At 35.1% G+C, this 10,000-nt stretch overlaps 1 protein-coding gene across 1 annotated transcript in view; it reads left to right on the top strand.

Annotated features, from left to right (window-relative positions):
* Positions 1–10,000, top strand: part of LOC137626946 (neuroligin-3-like) — a 26,167-nt gene that overhangs the window by 13,303 nt on the left and 2,864 nt on the right. The window lies entirely within an intron of this gene.

The following is a 10,000-nucleotide window of genomic DNA, read 5'->3' as shown; positions in this document are numbered from 1 at the left end:
GTTCTTGAGAAGCAAACTTTATTAATGATCCTTTTTTTTATTCCGTTCACGAAGAAAATTTACTTATGGAAACTGAATTCATTTTCACAGAGCAAAGCCGGCAATTATTTCTTTGGAAAATACTGTCCTCCGAAAATATTTCGGGCGGTCAGTTAGGTATAAAAACATATTAACTGATTATATATGTATATATATATATATATATATATATATATATATATATATATATATATATATATATATATATATATATTTATATATATCTATATATATATATATATATATATATATATATATATATATATATATATATATATATATATATATATATATATATATATATATATATATATATGTATGTGTGTGATATATATATAAATAAATATATATATATATATATATATATATATATATATATATATATATATATATATATATATATATATATATATATATATATATATATATATGTATGTGTGTGATATATATATAAATAAATATATATATATATATATATATATATATATATATATATATATATATATATATATATATATGTATATATATATATATATATATATATATATATATATATATATATATATATATATATATATATATATATATATTTATTTATTTATATATATATCACACACATACATACATATATATATATATAGATATATATATATATATATATATATATATATATATATATATATATATATATATATATATATATATATATATATATATATATATATATATATATATATATATTGTACCAAACGTGTGTCACACAATTGTACATAATTATTTTGTATATATTATGCTTGTATGTGAGCTCTTCCCTCGCACTAAAAAGAACCTGAATGATCATGTCTCCGGTTTTGCTCTGTAACATTGTCTGTCTCTCGAACATGTTATGTCCTGTTGCCTTGAGGTTTTGTATATAAAGGAGAGTGTTCCTTAATAAACAACTCAGTTGATTGCATCCTGCCTTTGAGTTCACAACCCTCTCTGGGCCCGTCACATTGGTGACCCCGGAAGTCGACTCGCTCCCACCGCCTTCCACCCCCACCCCCTCACCCCTTCATCGTTGGTACTATGGCGGATTCTACGGCAGTTGGTGCTGCGGCCGCTCCCTTCAAACTTTCATCGTTTGCCAGCGGAGAGGCGTTTGCTTGGTTTCAGCACGCAGAAGTCCAGTTTCGTATCAGGGGCGTGACTCGCTCAACCACCAAAAGCGGATTATGTTCTCGCGGCGATACCCGAGGACACCTTCCCAGAAATATCCGACTGGCTTTGTGAACAAGGAGACACCCCAATAGCGTATGACTCCCTCAAAACACACCTTCTGCAGCAGTACTCGCCGTCGCCAGCCGCCCGTATAGCAAAGCTTTTTCAGCTCTCGCAACAACCGTTGGGGGACCAAAGGGCTTTGCTTGCCCTCAGGGAAATGACCAGTATCGCTCGCCTTCATCCCGCGGCAGACGGCTCTCCTCGTGAGGTGAACCTACTTCGTGCCCTTTGGATACGCTGTTTACCCGAACCTGTACGCGCTGCCATACCCGATGTCGATAGTTTACTCGTAAAGGACTTCATGACCAAAGCCGACGCCCTTATGGACAGCCACTTCAAGACCTCCATTATCGCCTCCACCCCTGACATAGAGGATGCGTATTCAATATCCACCGAAGCTGACATGAATGCCGTAGGACATACACGCTTACCCCGTGACGTGCCGAAGCGGCGACAAAGCCGCCTACCACCCACCAATCGCTCGCGCCCCAACGAACGACTTCTACAGCCACTTACTACCTCCCATCCGCCGCAGTTTTGCTACTACCACTTCATATTCGGGGCAACCGCGAAGAAATATGCCAAGGATTGTTAGTGGCCAAAAAACGTGTAAGTAGGCCATCGCTTGTGGCGGTGGCCTCACGTGTTTCTAATCTTTTCTTTTTACAGGATGCAGGAACAGGCGTGCGATTTTTGATAGATACGGGTGCTTGTCGTTCTCTTTTGCCAAGGAAACTCTTCAAGGCACAACGTAGTCTGTCTACATCTGCCGACGTCCGCTTGGTAGCTGCCAACGGATCTGCGATACCCACCTACAGTTACGAGAACCTCACATTATCGTTCGGAAACAGTAAAAGTTTCTCGTTGCTGACGTCACTATGCCAATCCTGGGTGCAGATTTCCTTTCTCATTTCCACCTTCTAGTCGATGTCGCCCACTGACGATTGGTAAACGCAGACTCGTACTTGTTGACACCTCTTCAAACCGCCCCCTCTAACCTCGCTCTCCACATCAGCGCACCCACGGATGGCTACGCCCACCTCCTCACGTCGTACCTGGAAGTTTTCCGTCCAGAACTTCGCCAAACGCCCACGGTTCCTGCCAAGCACGGTATTTTTCATCATATCAAGACGACGGGACCCCCAGTGTTAGCAATATTTAGACGTCTGGCACCGGAACGATTGGCAGCCGCCAAACAGACGTTCGCCGAAATGGAGGAAATGGGCCTTTGCCAAAAGGCCTCCAGCCCATGGTCGTCACCCTTACACATCGTTCTGAAGAAAGACGGCTCCCTCTGTCCGTGCGGGGATTACAGGCGCCTGAACATGCAAACAGAACCGGATCACTACCCCCTCCCAAACATTGCCGACGTGACCTCCTATCTGCACAAAGCGAAGGTTTTCTCTACGCTCGACCTCCTGAAGTGGTATTATCAAGTGCCTATGAACCCAAAAGACATCCCTAAGACCGCCATCACCACTCCGTTTGGTACATACACCTTCAATTACTCCTGTTTTTGCCTTCGTAATGCTGGTGCAACGTTTCAACGTCTCATGGATGGCATCTTAGGGGACCTCCCTTTCTGTGTATGTTATGTGGACGACATACTTGTGTTCTCCTCCTCAAAAGAGAAACACCTCCGTCACCTGCGCATCGTGCTCGACCGCCTGCAACAACACGGCCTTGTAGTCCGGTACGACAAGTGTACCTTTGGGGCCAACGAAGTGTCGTTCTTAGGGCACCGTATCACTCCTGAAGGAGTCCATCCCCTCCCTGAGAAGGTAGCAGCCGTTCAGAACTTCCCCGAGCCCTCAACCGTCAAAACTCTGCAGGAATTCTATGGGATGATCAACTATTATTACCGTTTTCTGCCAGCCATTGCCGCCACTCTTGCTCCCCTCTACGCCTCCCTCAAGGGCAAGCAAAAGGACCTGAAGTGGGGTCCCCTTCAAGAAGCAGCCTTCTGCAATGCAAAGAAGGCCCTATCAACTGATGCGGCTCTCACTTTTCCTATCCCACACGCCCCTCTCCTCTCCACCGATGCCAGCGACGTCGCTATTTGTGCAGTACTCGAGCAGGTGGTCAAAGGCCCTTTGGCCTTCTTCAGCAGAAAACTGTCCAAGCCAGAATCGGGTTATTCTACCTTCGATCGAGAATTACTGGCGGTGCACTTGGCTGTCCGTCACTTTCGCCATTTCTTAGAAGGTACGCCCTGCGTCATTCGCACAGACCACATGCCTCTGGTGCACGCCTTTACTCGACAGTCCGACGCTTGGTCCGCCCGCCAACGCCGACCTCTCTCCACCATGGCTAAATACAATTGCACCCTCCAATACGTCCCTGGGAAAATGAATCCCGTTGCCGATGCCCTCTCAAGAAACATGTTGGCTGCCGTTCAACTGGGATTGTATTACAACGCCCTGGCTGAAGCCCAACGACAGGATCCAGAGTATCCAGCTTGTAGAACATCCTGCACGTCCCTCCGTTGGGAAGACTTTCCCCTCTAAGACTCCAACACCACCCTCCTCTGTGACATTAGTACTGGTAGACCGCGACCTTGGATTCCTGCTCCCATGCGCCGACAGGTGTTTGATTTCATTCACGACCTTTCACATCCCTCGTGCCGTTCTACTGCACAGCTACTGAAGGCAAAGTTCATTTGGCACGACATTTCTAAGGATGCTAAGGATCGGGTCCGCGCCTGTACTTCTTGCCAAATTTCCAAAGTACATCGACACACGGATTCAGGAGTGGGCACCTTTCCCCAACCTCAGCGTCGTTTCGCACACATTCACGTCGACGTTGTAGGCCCCCTACCCACATCACAAGGACATCGTTACCTGTTTACCGTCATCGACCGCTCCACTCGTTGGCCTGAAGCCATTCCCATGGAAACTGCAACGTCCGCCTCATGTACATCTGCCTTACTCTCTGGATGGATTTCAAGATTCGGTATCCCTGAGCATATTACTTCTGACAGGGGAACCACTTTCACCTCTCAATTGTGGACGTCATTAGCAAATCTCCTGGGCATCACCCTACATCAAACAACGGCCTACAACCCCGCTGCCAATGGAATGGTTGAACGTTTTCATCGCACCCTCAAAGCAGCTTTGATGTCCCGCTGAAAGGATTGCAATTGGTTTACTCAGCTTCCCTGGGTCCTCCTGGGACTAAGGACCACTCCTAAAGACGCTCTCAACATCTCGTCAGCTGAAATGGTGTATGGCGACCCTTTGGTAGTCCCTGCCAAATTTTTTCCTTCTACAACCTCCTACGACGATCTCCAGCACATACGCCACATCGTGGGAAAATTTACTCCGTGCCGCCAGACTTACAAGCCCCCAGCGAAACATCACATACCAACGGACTTGCACTCTGCAACGCACGTCTTCCTGCGCAACGACAGTAGCAAGCCACCACTAACGCCCCCTTACACGGGCCCTTTCCTTGTGATCCGACGCAGTCCGAAAGCATTCCTCCTCAACATTCGGGGCAAAGAAGACTGGGTCTCCATAGATCGTCTAAAACCTGCTTATCTTCTGCCAGATGTCCCGCCTACAGTTCGCCTCTCTAGATCAGGGCGCCCTATTTAACATGTACAGTATATCATTTTTAGGGAGGGAGCCATGTACCAACTGTATGTCACGCAATTGTACATAATTATTTTGTATATATTATGCTTGTATCTGCGCTCTTCCCTCGCATTAAAAAGAACCTGAATGATCATGTCTCCAGTTTTGCCCTGTAACATTGTCTGTCTCTCGAACATGTTATGTCCTGTTGCTTTGAGGTTTTGTATATAAAGGAGAGTGTTCCTTAATAAACAACTCAGTTGATTGCATCCTGCCTTTGAGTTCACAACCGTCTCTCGCCCCGTCACAATATATATATATATATATATATATATATATATATATATATATATATATATATATATATATATATATATATATATATATATATATATATATATATTCAAATGGCTTGATAAGGTGTAAGTGTCAGTCAAGCTATACTAATTAGGGACACCCATACTAGTTTGGTTTACTGTGAGATATCTAACTAAAGTCTCCTACCATCACAAATCTCTCTCTCTCTCTCTCTCTCTCTCTCTCTCTCTCTCTCTCTCTCTCTCTCTCAATTAAGACCCTATTGTCTGTGTATTTTCTCTCAAAATGTTAGCTGCCTTCCCTCCTACAACGAAAAACATGAAATCCAGAGAAACAGAATCAGAATCAACCTTCACATATAAAACATGAATATTCCGTCTTAGTCTTCCAAGAATGAATTGAGAACTGAATAATTTATTTCGTTAAATCAAATTTCAAAATGGTTTTAAAATAGAACCGGCTTCCTTCACTATTTCATTGTTCATAATTTTATTTTGTTCCTGTTAACTTAAGAAGATTATTTTATATAATCAATTATTCCTACGCATTTCCTTATTTTGTTATATATAGGTTCAATCTTTTAATCCTATTTTGTTCTATGAAAAGAATTAAATTTAATCAAAATTTGATTAGCAATAAAACTTTATATTTCTAAATATCTTTAACTTTTACACCTTTTATTTCAAACAATTATATCTAATTTTACCGTTTATCAAATCTCGTTTAAATCTCAAAATTATCTTTTAACAAGGAAAATAACTGTTAATAATTACTATTGAAAAATCATACAACCTAATAATCTTATTGCAATATTTATATTTAGAGAACTAACATTTAGGAAAAAACATACGTCATATATTATAATTTAGTTTATTTATATAAGAGTTTATAATACATACATATACTACACACACACACTATATATATATATAAATATATATATATATATATATATATATATATATATATATATATATATAGATTCATATATATATATATATATATATATATATATATATATATATATATATATATATATATATACATATATACATATCTCTCTATATATATATATATATATATATATATATATATATATATATATATATATATATATATATATATATATATATATATATACATATATATATATATATGTATATATATATATATATATATATATATATATATATATATATATATATATATATATATATATATATATATATATATATATTATAAGTTAATTCATTTATATATGAGTTTATGACATACATATAAGCAAATTATATATTTTATATATATATATATATGTGTGTGTGTGTGAGTGTGTGTGTGTTTGTGTGTTTGTGTGTGTATGTGTGTATATGTGTGTGTGTCTGTGTATCATCAACAGTGACTTGTCCACAGCAGGAAAAGACCTTACTCTTGTCAATCCACTCCCGTCTGTTTATGGTCTTTCTATAACAGTCCACACCCGGAAACTTTCTTATTTCGTCAATCCATCGTCTTTTCAACCCTCCCATGCTCCTTTTGTAATCTCTAAGGACCATTTTTGTTATTCTTCTGTTCCATTTACTGTTTATCATTCTCATTATAGGTGCTGTCCATGTCCCTTTCTTTTCCTTATATATTGTTAGAATATCCTCTACTTTAGTTTGCTCTCGTATCCAGACAGAAAAGGATAAAAAATGGTCTCTCTCTCTCTCTCTCTCTCTCTCTCTCTCTCTCTCTCTCTCTCTCTCTCTCTCTCTCTCTCTCTCTCTCTCTCTCTCTCTCTCATTCACGACTCAATTGTCTCTAGATCCTTCCTCATAAGATTTCAAAGACGAAAAACACCAAATTTCTTAATAAGTTTCAAATTAATGAACTCAAAATCAGTTTTTATACATGAAACATGAATATTCCCTGAAAGTCTTCCACGGATGAAGATTAAAAATGAATAATTCCTTTGCAAAATTGACGTCCAAAAATTATATTAAAACTGAAAGGATTTTTAAGTCTTGTCATTTCATTATTCCTCATTCTTGTTCCTTTCAGTTTTTTCAAAATTAGTTTCATACTTTTTTCCTTTTAATTTTCATACTAAAACAATATTCTTACCTATTATTTTTTCATATTATATATCTTTTTTATGTTTTATCTTTTTGATCCCTTAGCTAAAAATATCGCACGAATAATTTTTTCTTATATATGATTACCAGACTTTTGTTTGCATTTGATCGATATATATATATATATATATATATATATATATATATATATATATATATATATATATATATATATATATATATATATATATATATACATATATATATATATATATATATATATATATATATATATATATATATATATATATATATATATATATATATATATATATATATATATATAATTTATCTTTTTTGTATCAGAAGCAAAAATAATTTGATTTTTTCATACATGTAATATTTTTTTTTTTTTAATTTTCACTGGAAAAAATCACAATATTCATATTATTTACATATTAGAATTATAAAATATATAACATATTTGACTGACAAATATATAAGTAATAATAACAATGATAATAACAATAATTATAATTACCTTCACCTAGAATCTTTTTAAGCAATAAAATAATCTGGGGGTTGAAATTGTAAATACTTTTCTTTAGAACAAGTTGATATAAGTCTCATCCTTTAAATAGTATATTAATATTTTTTATGTTTATAGCTTCATTATTTCCAACATACAGTTTATTCGCTATTTCTTTATCACCTTTTTACCCTTGGGATGCTCTCCTTGTTGAAACCCTTTGACTTATTCCATCTAGTTTTTCCAACTAGGCGTGTGGACTGAAATTAATATAAGTAAAACTAAGATAATGTTCAATGGAAATGAAGAAAGACAACAAATAATAGTTATGGATGAATCTTTAGAGAATGATAATTAATATACGTACTTGGGATAGGCAGTAAGTGTTTCCCTGGGACATGATTCGGAAATTGAAAGAAAGATAAGCATGGAATGATTAGCTTTTGGTAAATAAAATGAGATTATGGAATGTAAGATACCACTTTTTATAAAAAGAAAAGTATTTAATAAGATGGACCTACATGTATTAACTTATGTACCAGGAATTGGAGCTTTATTAAAACCGTAGGACTTGAGCTAGCTGCAACTCAAAGAACTATGGAAAGAAAAATTATTGGAATAACACTAATAGACAAAAGAAGAGTAACAAAGATGTAAGAGAAAACTAAAATAGTGGATATTCTATCATCATGTAAGAAATAGAAATGGACATGGGCAGGACATATAATGAGAATGACAAATAATAGATGGACATTAGGAATAACAGAATGGGTAATCTAAGATTGCAAGAAAAGCATGAGAGGGAAGAGAAGACGATAGAACAACAAGCTAAGAAAATGTGCGGCTAAAGACTAAAATAGAAAGACAGTGAACAGACTGGAATTGAAGGACAGTTATAGAGAGCTACATTCTGGAAGTGTAATAAAATTGCTGTAACTATTCCACACCTCTCTCTCTCTCTCTCTCTCTCTCTCTCTCTCTCTCTCTCTCTCTCTCTCTCTCTCTCTCTCTCTCTCTCTCTCTGTTTTATGCCACATTAAAATCCTTTTATTCGTTGTTTGATTAATGTCAAAATGTTTAGCTGCAAGAATCGACTTGGTTTTTTTTTTCTCTGTCTCTCTTAAGAAGCCAGTTCCCTTTTTCTTCCATTCTGCATGAAGCATTTATTTAGTTATAGCGTATAAAAATGCTTTTAATATTTCTCTCTCTCTCTCTCTCTCTCTCTCTCTCTCTCTCTCTCTCTCTCTCTCTCTCTCTCTCTCTCTCTCTCGTTTGAGGCGCTTCAAATGAGCATTCAATATTGTAATGGTTAATTATGATGTTTATAGGAAATGCTTTAATATATATGGGTCATTATAGAAAACTTGCGTATCATTAAAAGAAAATATATAATTTATTGTGTATTATTAGGCAAAATATATTCTTCTATATACTAAAAATATTAAAATAGAATAGAGAAAATTAGGGAAAATTAGTAACATCATAGAAATGATTAAAGTTTCGATATATAGAATTGTTTGGTTAGTATATTAATATAAATTTATATACAGTACAATTAAAAATCTTTTACAAGGAATAATACATTCTTCTATTAAGTAATATTACTAAAATATCCTAGAAAATATTAAAATAATCAGATAATAATGATAAAAAAAATTCAAATTTTAATAAAAAATTAGAACTTCAAATATATACACAGGATTTTTTCTTTCTCATTCGTAACCCTTTTCATAATGAAAAGTAAACTTTTTGGATTTCAGCTTTTTATACTAAATGATTAAATGGAGTTTATGTGAAACAGATGAGATAAAAAATACTAATCAAAATTTCTTTTCCTGACAATGACTCATTTCGAAATATTTCTTGAATTACTTTTATTAACTTTTGGATGAGTTTCATTCGGCCGTGATTATCAGAGCCGAGGCTTATAATATTAAGGCAAGGAATTAAGAATATATATATATATATATATATATATATATATATATATATATATATATATATTTATATATATATATATATATATATATATATATATATATATATATATATATATATATATATATATATATATATATATATATATATATATATATATATATATACGTGTGTGTGTGTGTACATGTACATACATACATACAAATATATATATATATATATATATATATATATATATATATATATATATATATATATATATATATATATATATATATATGTAT

The sequence above is a fragment of the Palaemon carinicauda genome, chromosome 34 (assembly GCF_036898095.1).
Source record: "Palaemon carinicauda isolate YSFRI2023 chromosome 34, ASM3689809v2, whole genome shotgun sequence".
NCBI lineage: Eukaryota > Metazoa > Arthropoda > Malacostraca > Decapoda > Palaemonidae > Palaemon > Palaemon carinicauda.
Note: the sequence above shows the minus strand (reverse complement) of the source record. Positions and strands in the feature narration are given on the sequence as shown.